Genomic DNA, 15,151 nt, shown 5'->3' with positions numbered 1-15,151 from the left:
CTGGACATTAGGAAGAACTTCTTCACAGTTAAGAGTAGCCGAAGTCTGGAATGGGCTCCCAAAGGAGGTGGTGCTCTCCCCTACCCTGGGGGTCTTCAAGAGGAGGTTAGATGAGCATCTAGCTGGGGTCATCTAAACCCAGCACTCTTTCCTGCCTATGCAGGGGGTCGGACTCGATGATCTATTGAGGTCCCTTCCGACCCTAACATCTATGAATCTAAATATGAGCCCCTGGGCTATAACATAAAAGCAACCATAACCCTGGATACTTCAGTCTCACCAGCAGCAGCACAGGCACCCAGGTATCCCCGTGGAGCTGTTCTGCATGAACTCCACTCCCCCTAGCAGCTGTCAGGGCCATAACTGCCTTCAGTCCCAGCCCTGGGGCTTATATGGGCCCAGGGCCCTGCCTTCTACCGGTCAGCTGACTGGGTGCAGGTGCTAGCTAATTCCCTCATTAGCCTGCTGCCGTAGTAACCTGCACCTGTGGGGTTTCTGCCTGGCTCCTAGGGCCTTCTCTCTAGGCAGTTTCTGCCCTTAAAGTAGCAGGCACCTTAGTACCCTGCAACAACAACCCAGAAGGTTCTTTCCACTTCCATTCTCCTAGGTTTCTCCTTTTTGGTTTTCTAATTATGTAGTCTCTCTTGTGTTTGGGTGTTTGGGGGTTTTATATAAGAACTTTTTACAGCAGTAAAATTTCTCTTACTTCAAAATGAATGAATTTATTCATTTGAAAGCCATATCCTGATTTATTATGTGGTTGTATTAGGGATGTTATGTTTAAAATCCTCTGGAAAGTTTATCTTCAAATCTGCTTGAGTTTTATGTGTCTCCAGGTTTTAAGAGAGAGCAGAACAGATGTCACTCCTGATATTGTCTTGTTTAGAAAACATCACTCCTACAAAATAAACACTGTGGCCTCAAAGGACCTTTTCAGCAGCAAAATACCTCTAGAGAATATGTCTTTGGAGTTTTAGTTTGTTTTTTTGTTTTTGTCTTCATTTTTGTTTGCTTGCTTGGTTTCTTCATTCTTTCCTGTTGCTACAAGAGATGTTATGGGTTTATTTACTATTTGGTATAGTAACCCCGTGAAACTATTGTAATGCTGAAATAGCTGAATACACATTCTTAAGCAAGGTGCTTAAGAATGAGCCTAGCTTTAGGTATGTGAATTAACTGACAGGGTACTCATGTTCCTTTTATGATTTGGCATAGACTAAGTACCTAACTGAAGTAATGCTTTGGCAGCTGATGAGTTAACACTTCATCTGCAAGAAGACTAGGGACGTAGAGCCATTTTGAGGGAAATACTTGGAGGTATTTAGACCAGTTAAGATGAAATTTCCAAAAGTTAGCATCTGACTAGAAAAAGATAAGGATATGAGTAAAGAAGGGACACAAAGGAGAATGGTAAAGTTTTGCAGCTTTGGCAAAACAGAGGGAATGAAGGATAGCGAAAGAACTTTGGTATCCAAGTTGACTAACGCTATCATTGTACAATACCTTGGGCATGTCTACACAAGACATTTACTGCAGAGTTGCCTAATTAGCTCCACAGTAAGTGTTTTGGAGTCTACACTTGCAGCCCTATTAGGCCACAGGAAACTAATAAACTTCACAGCAGCTTAGTTCTTGTAAATAGAAGTAGTATCCTGCTGCAGAGTATTTGCACGCACAGAAATGCACCTGCAGACACTGACCCAGCTACCCCCCAGCTAGCCCTGCAATTTGTGCTTTTGGAAAACAGGAAAAAAAGGCAATCCATTACTTTGAATAGCCCACAATCTTTTGTACTTATTATAGCTGTGTGTATCCACTGAAGTTAGACATGCTTAATACTGTAGCTCTGGGGTCTCAAACATACAGCCTATGTGCCAGACTTGACCTGTGGAGCCTCCATATCCAGCTGCCAGGCTGCTAGAAGTTGGGGGGCCCTTTTGTGCTGCTGGCCATGGCTGTCAGTGCTGCCCCATAGACCTACTGCCACTGGAACCCTCTTGCTGCCACTGGATCTCTGCCCCCAAATCCTTTGCTACCTTCTGCCCCCACCACCATGATGCATGGCTAGGAACCTATCAAAATCAAGGAGGTAGGCAGCCAATTTCATGGACCGATTATGGGGCTGGCTACCATTTTCATGAGCTTATCACAGCAGGGCTACTCCCCCAAGCCTCTGGCTGAGGAATCCTGATGGTCCTGCCCCTTACCATGGATTGGCCAAGGGGCTGTCTATCATGTGGTCCTGCCCCTCACTTCTGATTGGTGGAGATTGGCAGGGCTGTGGCAGGCATCCCTCTCAGCCAATCAGCAGGGCAGAGGCAGAGGCAGCCATTCTCTTGGCTGCTTCCCCTCCTTCTCCCAGTAGGGATCCAGTGTTTTATTTTAGTACATTTTTTTCTTTATTTTATTTCATGGGTTTTACAGACTGCTTTCGCACTTTCAGTGAAATCCGCAAAATTGCAAATTGAGTAGGAACCTAATCATGGCAGCTGCCCTTGTGCTCTGAGCTGGATCTAGCCTATGAGAAGCCCCTCAGCCTGGATCTGACCTGGGGCCCCACATGTTTGACACCCCCGCTGTAGCCCATAGTTAGACATTTAGATTTAGCTACCATACCATATCTTAAAAACCTTTAAGATACTGATATAGGGTTTTGTCCAAATTGTTATAGTATCCTATGCTTAGAGAAATGTGTTAATGCTGCTTAGATACTGAAGAAGACATGCACCTTTTTACTAGAAAGCTCACTGCCAAAACTCTATTGTACCTCTGTCTATGAATGAAAAACAAAACTAAGCACTCAAATGTACGTAATTAATACTGCTTTTACTGCTTGTTCTGTGCTGCTCATTTTGTTCCTGTGGGCAGAGTTTAGCAGGGGAATTGCAAAATATTTAAGGTGCTCAAGACATATTTTCAATGGTAATAAGATTAAGCTCGGTGTTTGCTCATGTGGTTAAATATCTAAGCTAGATGAAAACTGGGTGCTGAACTTTAGAATTATTTTCCCTCACTGAATAACTCAGATAAAGTTCTGAAGACAACTGCATGTTGTAACTTGTATAAGCTTAATGAATTTTAAGTTACAATCTCATTTCTGCTGCTGTTCCTGAAAGGTGATTTGGGCAATGAAATGAAAAAGAGTGCTGTTTGTGTTGTTAGTAGTACCTGATGTACGCAGCCAAGTCCACTTTACAGTACGCAGTGATGTCTATATGGGTTCCAAATTTTTGTAGATCAAGTTAAGAGCCTGCCAAAAGAACCAGAATTCTATTCTAATAAGTTTATCTACCTGACTTAAATTTTTTTTACCTTCTTAATATAATAAGTATCCAGTGTTTGTTGTTTATAGCTGCAAAAGGCTTTTGGATCTCTTTGAGGTTGAACCTGTGCTTAACTTTTTTCCTGAATCAGGGCTTAGGGGGCATATTGTACCTCTAGGGAAGAGTTGCATGTCATTATGTGATCTTCAGTCATGTGGATCAAAAACAAAAACTTTTCTTTCAGCCTTAATTCCTCATTCAGTTTGGTTTATGAATTTTTTTTACATGTTTGAAATGTGTATCAACTTGTAATATGGCAAGTGTACACTTGACATTAATCTATTTAATTAACAGCTCCAGATTTTCCTAAATATGAGTATTTTGTGTCTGTGTATAATTATCTATAATGCATAAAAATTAGAGCTGTGTGAAGCTTCAGGTGGTAATTCAATTCAGAGGAGAATCAGTGGCTGAATCTCTCAATCCAGATTGAATCAGGAGACCAATTTAAAGGTCCAAATCAATTCTAAGCTCTCCAAACATTCAGAAAAGATTCAGAGAGCTTTGATGATTCGGGCAGTCCCCAGTGGCTGCAGCAGGGAGCTGCAGCTAGTTTCAAGCTGGTAAGTACTAGGGGTGGGGGAGGAGGGGCTGGGGGAGGGGACCATGGAGGGACCCCAGGACTCACCACTCCTGCAGCGGCCTCAGGGCTTTGGAGGCTCATGCAGAGCCCCCCACGTGGCATGGGGCAACCAGGAGCAGTGGGGATTGCCCCGCACCAGCAGGAAAGGGGGGGGTGTTCAGGTTGTTTTTTTTTTCTTAAAGGGCCAGAGCTGGTCTGGGCAGGGCAACTGTGAGGGGCCTGGGGGAGCAAGGGGGGGTCAGAAGGCTCGTGGCAGAGCACCCCATGCAGCGTGGGGCAGTGGGGAGCAGCAAGGATCACCCCTGCCCAGCAACACCCGCTGAGCTGAGGCTTTTTTTTTTTAACAAGCGCGGGGAGCTGGGGCGGGCAGGGCAGCCATTGCCAGGCTGGGAGAGCGGGCAGGGGATAGGCCTAGCCTGGCTGATTCAGAGATTCGGCAGCAGCCAAATCTCTGAATCAGATTAGGCCAAATCGAATAGGGACAGTGATTCAAATCAATGAATCAAATCACTGTCCCCTGAATCAGCCAGATCCAAAGCGAATACTAGCCACTTCACACAGGCCTAAAAAATAGCTGCTTTGACAAGCAGTTGACTGTTTAGATGAGCATTTATAGTTATATGCACAATCTTTAAAATCCATGTAAGGATACGTTTATGTTTTTTTCATCTCTGCTTATAAGGTCATATAAGATATAGATTTGAATACCAAGTCTTATTCCTAAAATATAAAAGTTCATTGTGGATTTCTTCATGCAATCAAAATAACCAGTTTGGACCTGTACCCATGGAAATGAAGTTTTAGGTCTTTTTGTTGCAGGAAGTAAATGAAAAGCACTTTAATGACCCTTACTTCAAATAGGCAATCTACGGAGAATTGTTTTAATTCACTGACTGAGAAACAAACGAACTGTTATTTTCAGACATTGTTACTCCCTCCAGCTCCTCTTTCCTGTTGTGCAGAAAAAATACTTTGTCATTTGAAGAAAACAAGCATGGAAATGCTCCTGTAACCTTGAACAGACTTATTATGCACCTGAAATTTAAGAACTCCTATACTGAAGCTTAAATATAAAGTAGATACTTGATGCTAACAGGTGCATTCAGTTGATCTGTTCAGATTTGTACAAACTGGGTTAGTTTTGACAGGTAGTTCATTCTTCTCCTGCTTTATGATCTCCCCTGTCATTATCTATATATAGCTGCACCTAAAGTGCTTTACCCAGGAGTGCTGCAGGACAAAAGAGATAACAAGAAAACCCTAATTCATAACTTTTATTTGGACATCAGATGCCTGACATACGAAAGAGTCATTTTAAACACTCTTTTATATCTTTTCTCATTCTGAAACTGCTGCTCTTAAAATCACAGCCTACTATCTACTTACCTTTCAGTGCCATACCTTTTTTTATTTGATGGAGCATCTCAGAGAATACATTGAATTTCATTTATAAAAATTCAGTATCCATCCATTTATAGTTTTTGTGAAGGGAATTTTTTTTATTTGCATTCCCCTATAGTTTAAGCAGCTTTTCATGGGGAAATCTGTTACTATTAATTAAGAACATATGGCTTATTTATAACTTTGCTCCCAGTGTTGATGTGTGCATCATAGGTAAGGTGACCATAATAATTTGAGGGAAATCCAGGATGGGGTAAGGAAATATGGGATGGGGGTGGTGCCAGCATGCACACATGTCCACGCATACAGCCCTGACCCCGCAGCTTCCAGGAGCACGGCCAGGTAGAACACTATGGGATGCACGCAAATACACAGGCGCGCGCGCGCACACACACACACACACCCCCCGTGACCCATGGCTCCCAGCAGTGGGGCTGGGCACGACAGCACACCACATGCACACGTGCACACACACACCGTGGCTCCCTGTGTACACCCCTCCTCGAACCCCAACTCTACTGGTCAAGCAACTCCAATTGCAGCCCAGCAGAGTCCAGACCAGGAAGCAACCCATTGGCTGGGCTCCTCAGAGAAAATTGAAGGAAAAGTTCTGAATTGGCATGAACCTGCCTGCATGTGCCCAGCTTCTGATTCAGGAGCTGCACATGCAGGTGGGTTCCCTGGCCAATCTGGGACATATGGTCACTCTAATCTTACGGATCTAATCTGAACATAGCTGCTTAAACTGCTTTCCCTCTAGAAGGATATTTTGCTGGTTTTGCTATGTAACAGCATTTGCTTGCTGTCATGTATTTGGGTTTTTTTTTAATGTCATTGTTCAGTTTTGGATCACATTCTCCTTTTCCTCCTCTTGCTTGTCCCATCTCCTTTGCCTGCTTCATGTGGTTAGAGAGAAGTTTGCAACACTCACAAACATGGCTAGGAGCATTCCAGTAGACTTTACTGCAGAAGCTTTTTGCTGAGAATGTATAGCCCAGACTCTGCAGACAAAATGCATTTTATGCTGAATAATCCCTATAAGATTCTTTCCTTTTGTTACATTCTTTTTTCAAGATTACTATCGAGCTATTTTATTTGTTGTTTTGTCATGCCTTCTGTTGTGCAGCTCTTCTTCCATTCCACTCATTTTCCAGATTCTTTACAAAGACTTGGACTGTCTGTCTAGCCTGTCTAACTGGGCCTGACAAACCTTATTCCACTTTTGCTTATTGTGTTGCCTCAGGGTTTTCTTAATTAAAACCCCCAACAGCAAATTCTGAACAACTTTTACTATATCATATTTTTTACTTACAAAACTGGCTGCCAAAATTGAAATATGACAGGTTTGGACCCAATACCATGCAGGAGCAATGCACTCTCTAACAGGACAAATTTCTGGCTGATTCCTGTACACACAGTTCCTCGCATAAACTGCTCCTGGGCTGGCCATAATCCTGCAGTGCATCTGTCAAAACTCAAGAGTATTCTCTTGAGCTGTGGCATGTGTTTGTATCTGGTTAGTTACATGCCACTGGAGTATATTGAAGTCTAATATTTAGGTACTAAAATGTTATTATCCTTCTCAAGTATATCGTTCTTGTTCCAGGACATTGTACAACAGTTACATACTTATGAACCTCAATTCAAATTCTTTGTAAACATTATTGCATTCAGAATTCTTAGAAAAGAAGCTTGTTTAGCTAGAAAAATACTTATTCATGTATTTGAATTACATACTTTTATATTCATCCCATTTTTACTGGTTCATAGAAAGATGGATCTATAGAGTGAATACAATTAAGAAACCTCCCCTTCATTGATCAAGATGCATTCTACAAATAAGAAATGTTACTATTGTACCATGCGTTAACTCATTCTAGAGCTGAAAAGCTAGGTACCTTTTTAGATAATATTATCAAGTGGCCCTTGTTTAGTATGATTTCATATTTTTCAGTTTTCCCTTAAAGCAGTGATCCTCAACCTGGGTGCCATGGCTCCCAGTGGTATTGTGACATCCTTTTAAAGTTGCCATGCAATATTAGCACTGTTAGGCATGCAAACACCTTTACAAGATTCACAATATAAACCCAGAGATTTCAAATAGGAATCCATAGTGTTAAAAACATTCTGACCTGTTGTGGTCTTTCTGAGTTCTCTTCAAAAGAAGAATTGCTCTATTATTTTTCTCTAGTCAAAAAACAAGTGAAAGCTAAGAGCTGGCATTTTCCAAAGGGTGCCTTAAGTCTAATGTTGTGTGCTTGAGCCTAAAAAGGTTGAGAACCACTGCCTTAAAGGATCTACTTGCCAACAGAAGCAAAACAGCGCTCTTATTTTCTCCCCCTGCCCCGTATCATGCAAAGCAAAATAAAATAAGTTGCCTATGGTTATTACGTGTATTGTGGTAGATCTCTGTCTCAGTCATTAAAGTATGCCAGGATTACCAGTTGGCATGCCGGTTTACCAGGATGAGATAGGAAACTCAATATTCTAGCTTCTAGGAAGTTGTAGATATAGCACCATTACTGTTTCAGGAAGCAGTGGTATGTTTTAGGGTCTGGCCTTTTTTTTACAAGTTTCCAAAACAGATCATTTCAACTACAGTTTAGTTAAAAACCCCAAACAGCTATAGATGTGTGAGTTTTGTGTGTATTTAATGTCTTTTAACTGAGCAAATACCTTAAACTTCCATTCTTTGCTAAAAAGTTATTTTTTTTAAATAAAATACATGGACTTTAGAACTGTTTGCAGTCAGGACTCATAGTAGAGATGATATCTTTTATTAAACCGACAAGACTTTTGCCAAAATTGATTTAATTGCAAGCTTTTGGGCACAAACACCCTTCATCAGGAATTGGAGAAAAGATTGTAAAAGTTCTTCTGGGTAGAAATGAAAGTTCATATTTCATAGGATTTTATCAGGGAGTCAGTAGATGGAAAACTCCTCTGGGCAGTCAGTTCATAACTGGTATGGAGTCTCTTACCTCTTGTGAGGTTCTGTGATGATACAAGTTGTCTTCAAACAAAGGCAGGAGCAGTGTCTCAGGTTTCGGGTGGTCGCAGTTGCTTCCTGCTTGGGAAGATATGAAGATTTCATGTCAGAAATTGGCTAAAATTGGATATCTTCCATATGTCAAAACCCAAAGGAGTTTTCCATCTATTAACTCTGTGAAATCCTATGAAATATGAACTTTCATTTCTACCTAGGATAACTTTTACAATCTTTTCTCCAGTGCCTGAGAAAACTTTAGTTAATTAAAGATTTATTTTTTTTGCAAAAATCTTGTTAGTCTAATAAAAGATAATATCTCTACTATACGTCCTGATTGCTTTTTCCTCTAAACCAATACAGCTACAACCTGGATACTGAACTGTTTGCAGGATATTTGAGATAAAATGAAGTTTAGAAAAATTGATGCCAGGGGCTGGGAAATAAAAAAGAAAAGAAAAAGAAAGACGACTGAGCAAGGTGACTAGAAATATGATGCCATAGTGAGGCTTTCACTTCCAAATTACAAATTGAAATGCATCATCAGCTGTGAGTGATTAGAAGTTATTACCAGTTGACACCTGTCCAGTGGTCTATGTGAAGTGAGTCAGAGGTCTCAGTCTGGTCCTAGTGCAAGTATTAAGCTTGGGTTCTACCATAACTCCCAAATCCTCCCTAATAGTCTTAGCCATACTGTATTTGTTCATCTGTTCCCTGCCCCCCACCCCCCATGCATATACCACCTTGCATTTGTACTTGTTAAATTTTAGTCTGTGGTCTCTAATCCAGTTCTCCAATTGATCAAGACCTCTTTGAATTTTCATCTTGCCAGTGGATTCTAGCGGATCAACTCCTCTCAGCTTTTTTGTTGTTTGCATCTAGGTCATTAATTAATATGTAAACCACACTGTACCCAGAACAGATCCCCATGGGACTCCCCTTGAGACCTCCTGCCAGTGTAACATCTATTCTGTGGGTAAAGATTACTTTTAGAGCTGTTGGTTTGGCAGCTGTCACTATGTTTATTGGAAACAAAATTGCAGGCTCCCTGCCCTCAAGTCATCCTACTGCACAGCCTTTCAGTGCATGTATTTTCTTTCTTTAACAAGCAAGAGAGAAAGAGAGGGCTAAAATCTGTCCTTTGTTTTTAAAGAAAAAAAACCCCAAGTGGGTCTTAGGAAGGATGGGATATCAGCGTGTGCTTTGAGTTTCTTGCCTTTTGTCAGTTTTGATCAGGCCATAGATTCTATTTAAAGATAACTTTTTCATATTTGTTTTCCATATCCTTGACCCTGACTAGCAAGTTGGACAGTTGTATTTGCCTTGGCAAATCCTAAGCCGCTCATCGAGGGCAGGACAAAAACACTTTTTTATTTTTGTAAACAAGCTGTTACTTCAGTATTTTCCATGAGGATTTACACCACCATTTTGAAACCACTTTAGGAATTGAGAAGACCATTTAGGGTCTTCTTGGCTTAGCTTCCAGCATTTCACAGAGCTGTGGGATTCCACATGTAGCTGGTGCAAGGTAAGGAGGGAGAAGGAGGGAAAAGGGTTTGGGTTCCAGACAGTTAATTTGTAATTCCCATTTCTGGTCTTGATGAAGCTGGTGTTGGTTTCATTGTTGTTTGTAAGACTGTAGTGCTTAGAGGGCAAGCATGAACAGGATAGCACTGTGCATGGCACTGTACATATATCACCGCTGCCTGCAGAATATAAAATCTAAATAAATGATAAAATTTGAACTTTTGGTATGTATTTTTTCCCTGGTTGGGTTGTAAAAGGAAAAGAATAATTTTGTTACTGATCTAATGCTAATATGGCAATAACCAGGGTCTGATTCTCAGTAGGTATTTCTAGAGCTTCATCTATCACCAGGGCTAGGGACACAAGTTACACATAAACTGATTTAGGTCTTCAGAAATTGGTTTAAACCTGTAATAAAACAGAAGCTCAGTGCACATAAACCCAGTTTCAAAATGGCTGAAACTGGTTTAAGATAAACCTGGTTGAATGTAGTATCAGACGTAACTGATTTGCATCAAACTGGTTTATGAAACTTCTGTCCCAGACCCCTTCCTGGTTCAAGTTAAATCAGAGTCCCCCAGCATCCTAGCATAGGCTGCGTGTTCACTTCCTCTTCCTGCTGCCCCTGAGGTTTCTGGGATTTGCAGTCCAGACCCACAGCAGCAGGACTCTGCAGGGTTGTTCATCACTTTTTCTTCCTGCTTCCAGGTGCCTCTGAGATTTGTAGTCCATGATCACAGCCAGCAAGATTCCACAGGGTTGTTCTTTTCTGTTCAATGCATGCTCCCTTCTGAGAGAGGACTATTCTTGTTCAAGCTTTTATGAATTCAATGCCACTGCCTTTTTCCCTACCCACCCCCTCTTTAGCCTGGCAGGCACTGCACCCTTCCCTCTACAGACCCTCCAGCTAGCTCTGGGAAGAGGCTTGGCCACACCCCCTCCACTCTAGCAGGGAAGGGGGAAAAGCCTTGGAGCTGGCAGGCTGCAAGGTGTGCTCTAGTATCCCCCGACTTCTGGCTTGAGCCACGGCAGACATGTGCTTGCATTTCCTGAGTCAAAAGTGAATGTCTGTTTGCTTGTTTGCTGATTCAGTGTCTGCAGCTTAGACTAACCTACAAAGACTGAATTGATTCAGCCTTGGGCTTTTTGACTGTCTGTACTTAGCCCAGGTGATGCTCATGCTTTACAGGCTGAGCTTCTGTGATGGTCTAACCTATGGGTAGGGTAGCCATTGGTCCTGTTTATACTGGACTGGCCTGTTTTTAAACCCTTTGTCCCCTGTCTGTTTCTGAATGAGGAATGGCCTACAAAAAGTCCTGTTTTTTAGTTCATTGATGTAAATACATGCTGATCATTTGTCCTTGCAATTCTGTTGGCTGTGCCTAGAGGTAGGACAGTGCACAGCCAGGAGGAGCAGGATTCCAAGCCAGCTAGGAAGGGAGGGAGGTGGCTTTTGTTGGCTCTGCCCCTTGCCACTAATTGGTCAAGGACTCATCGCGCAGCCTTGTACTCCATGCTGTTAAAATTCTTTTCTTCCCTTAATTCCCTCTGAAGCTGGGTTGCTTGGTCTTTTAGGGATTGGTTCTCTTGATAGAGCTGAGTGGCTTCCTCTGCTCCCAGTCTTAGGCAGGTTACCAGCAGCCAGGACAGGCATCCTTTCTTAGGTCTGCCCTTCTGCACAGCAGTGAACACAGCCCACTGACAGGGTACTGTGGTGGGATTGCTCCAGGCGGGTCTCAACCTCTCTTTATCCCGCCCCGGATTCTTAATACCCATAACCTCTTCTATTAAAGCAATCAGCGGGGTCCACGCTTCTGCCCCCTCTGCACCATTCTTCCCCTCCGAACTCTCCATCCTTGATCCTGTTCGTGACGCCAATTTTGTCACAGGACAGCTGGGCACTGTGAGTGTATCAGTTTAGTTGCAGGCTGACTTGGTGCTGCAACTGTATCAGCCCCTGGGCTGTTTGGTTCGGGATCAAGGAGGCAGAGTTGAGAGTGAAGCAATGGCAAATTTATTATAGCTTACACACACACAACAGTTAACAGAAAGATAAATGCAATAAGCAGATAATGCAGTATTGAAGAGCTAATAGTAAATAATAACAACAGATAAATAGATCAATCTGTTGCAGGCCAGCTAGGCACTGCAAGGGTATCAGCCACTGGGCTGTTTAAAACAAAAGATAGGCAGACATGGGTTGGCAATTTATCAATAGTCCCTCCGTGCCAGGTGCATGCCAGGTGAGTCCAGCGAAGTCAGGCATCCCCAATCATTGCTGTCGGAGGGATTACCGGGGAAGTTCCCTTGATCAGGATCTGATCCTCACTCACACTGGGATTCCGGGGTCCGGGCGTGGAACAGCAGTGACCGTTCTGTTCCCTCCTTCCTGCTGGTCACCTGACACACGCGCTTTTTATACTTAGTTTTATGCTAATCTGGTGGCTTTAGAGCCACTCACAATCTTGCCCTATAGCTGTTACCCTATGGGATTAAAGGGTGTTAAAAATTATTATAAAAGGTTACTACCCAGACTCGGGTTTATCCAATAAGCAAATTACAATGCAACATCTTCAGGTTTGAAATGAACATTACTCCGCCTAAATCCAACCCCTTTAGATTTCTCTGACTATGCTTACTTGAGACGTGCTTTCCTGGAATCTGCTGGGTGTGCCAGGCAGTTGAATCCAGTTTTTATCATCAAGGCTGAACTCTGAGCAAAAACCATTAGGTCAGCTAATCTTATAGCTATAGCTTTGTCTTTAAGGCCCAGTCAGTTCCACGAACAGTTACAAGTTACATTTGCGGGTTACAAAAATAGAGGCTTTATATTAGGCAAAAATTCCAAATGCCTCCAAGAAGCACATATTTATTGCTTATTAATCTCTTTGGTTCTGGCCATCACACATGATGCTGATCGGCTGAGCAGGTCCCACCCCTCACCAAGGAGATGTCCTGAATTCTGGGGATGTGTCAGTGGCCACTGTACCTATGATTGGGCTGATACCATGAACACATTACTCTTGTTCTTACAGTCAGGGGGACTTGGCATGGTAGTTTACCCTAGGCATTTAGTTGGAACAAGCAAGGAACGCTCCAAGTTTTAAATTAATTTCTAGCTGGCTTAACAATGAAAGCAATCCTGTCATTCTAGCCCAGTGGTTATCAACATTTTTAGACTTGAATCATCCCTCAGGAAATGCCAACTCTTCGTTTGTACTCTTTTTTTCACTACAGAAAAATAATAGAGCATTTCTTCTGTGGCAAATAACTTAGACCACACTAGATCACAACATTTTTAACCCTGTTGATTCCTATCTAAAACATATGGGTTTATCTTGCGAATCATATTTGCACACTTACTAGTGCTAATGTTGTGTGGCAGCCTCCAGCTACACAATGTCACCCTTGGTACCCTAGGTTGCCACAGACCATCTGCAGTTTAATGTTGCTTTCTCCCTTAAAGGCCTACTCCAAGGCATGATTCCTAACGTAACCTAGTGGCATAAGTTCTCCACACTGAATGGAATGAGTATGCAAATTTCCACATGACACATTGCAAATGGCTATTGGTCAAAAAATATCTACATCTTCACTTTAAAGTTTTGGGGGGGGAAATCTAAAAGTCATCATATTTGAACTTCAAGAGCAAAGCTTGGGGAAGAAAATATTTTTATTCAGGTGTAATTTAATATTATTTAATGTTCTGTCTGACTTGAAGCTAACATGATTTAACTACCTTCTCCTTTTTTGCAAATTAAATTGCTTTTCCACATGTCTAATTGCAACTTTCAGTAAGGATGCCTGTTAAAGGGAGCAGACCAATGTGATAAGTAGAGTTGATCAAACAGAAGTATCTGAAGTAAAAGTCTTTAAACCTTCACCCAGACTTATTGTACTTCTACTGTTTCTGCATGTTCTATTGTGGGGTTTCCCTTTCATTTATGCCATTGTCTGATGCTGAGCTGTTTTGGAAAGAATGCAAAGAGCACTTGCATGTATCGAGCCTGAGCAGTTCTTCACAGAATTGCCACAAATGTGATTAAGTCAGCTGGATTTGCATAGAAGCACAGGCATGTATGCAGTCTGCACTTGGAGGATGCATACAGTTTGTGTATGCAAACAGGTGCACTTACAGACTTTTGCGTTTTATATAAAGTATTGCATTCTTTGTTCTGACAACTGAATGAATATATGGACCTAGCTTTAAATTAGTATGGCTCCTAGGACTTCAGATTCCTTGGGGATCCTGTGAAAACATTAACTTTGTTTTCCAGGCTGGGTTTCCAGGGTACGTCTAATGATCTTAGCCTAGAACCAAAGTAAATGTACAATTGCATCTTACTACACAAAATAATGTTTTTATGCCAATTATTGGCTGGCTTGTAATACTGTTAAAACACTGATAAAGAAACAAATTTGTATATATTTTTGTCTTGTGTTGTTTGCAGCAATTGGTGGAATCATGCTATTGATTATCCTCAGATGTTTGAAGAACCACTGTTTTTTCATAATGTTGTTCACAAATTCATAGAGTTTGTACTAAAAGTGCATTATCTACTATTCCGAATTATGTATTTCTTGATAGCAATATGTCATGCATTCAATAAGGAAAAAAGATTATAAGGAGTGTCAGTAGTATGCTGTGGTTCAGAGCTGTCCAACTCTGGCATGGCAAGGGACCATACATGGCCCCAACATGCATCCCCCAGGCTGCACATTGTGCAGGCCACATGCTACAGAGGGCAGCCCCCTGGGATCCCTCTCTAATGTGTGGACTGTACAAGTGGCATGAAGATCCCCAGGCTGCATGAGTGGTACTTGGCCCTCTGCCTCTCTGGGTAGTGCTGGTAGCACATAATCCTATGTCACATGCCCCTTTCCCTTTGCTTTACCCCTCCTCCACTGCACAACAGTGGAAGAGGTGGCTGCAAAGGCCATGGGCCACATGTTAACCACTCATGTCACATGCAGCCAATACACTGCCAGTTTTGCAGCCATGCTCTAATTCATACCATACGATGACTAGCAAATAACCACAGCAGACAATTCCTGAAACATCCACTGAAATGTATCAGTCTAAAACACTAGAGGGATATTTAAAAATATCAAAATTTGCTTTCACCTACAGCAGTTGGTCTGTAAATGACTCAGTAACCCACCAACTGCTGAATTCCATTGAATTGTTAGTTCCCCAACAGCTCTCATGCAGTGTTCACAACCTCTGTGGAGTGACAGACCACGTTTAACTGGAAAAGATTACAAAGGTCTGGTATGATCCACAGCCCATCTATATAGACTTACCATGTCCTGGCAGACCACAGTTTGGGA

At 42.1% G+C, this 15,151-nt stretch overlaps 1 protein-coding gene across 2 annotated transcripts in view; it reads left to right on the top strand.

Annotated features, from left to right (window-relative positions):
- Positions 1 to 15,151, top strand: part of ATG7 (autophagy related 7) — a 332,274-nt gene that overhangs the window by 312,422 nt on the left and 4,701 nt on the right. The window lies entirely within an intron of this gene.

Source organism: Alligator mississippiensis, chromosome 12, assembly GCF_030867095.1.
Source record: "Alligator mississippiensis isolate rAllMis1 chromosome 12, rAllMis1, whole genome shotgun sequence".
Lineage (NCBI taxonomy): Eukaryota > Metazoa > Chordata > Crocodylia > Alligatoridae > Alligator > Alligator mississippiensis.
This window is presented reverse-complemented; position numbering and strand designations above follow the sequence as displayed.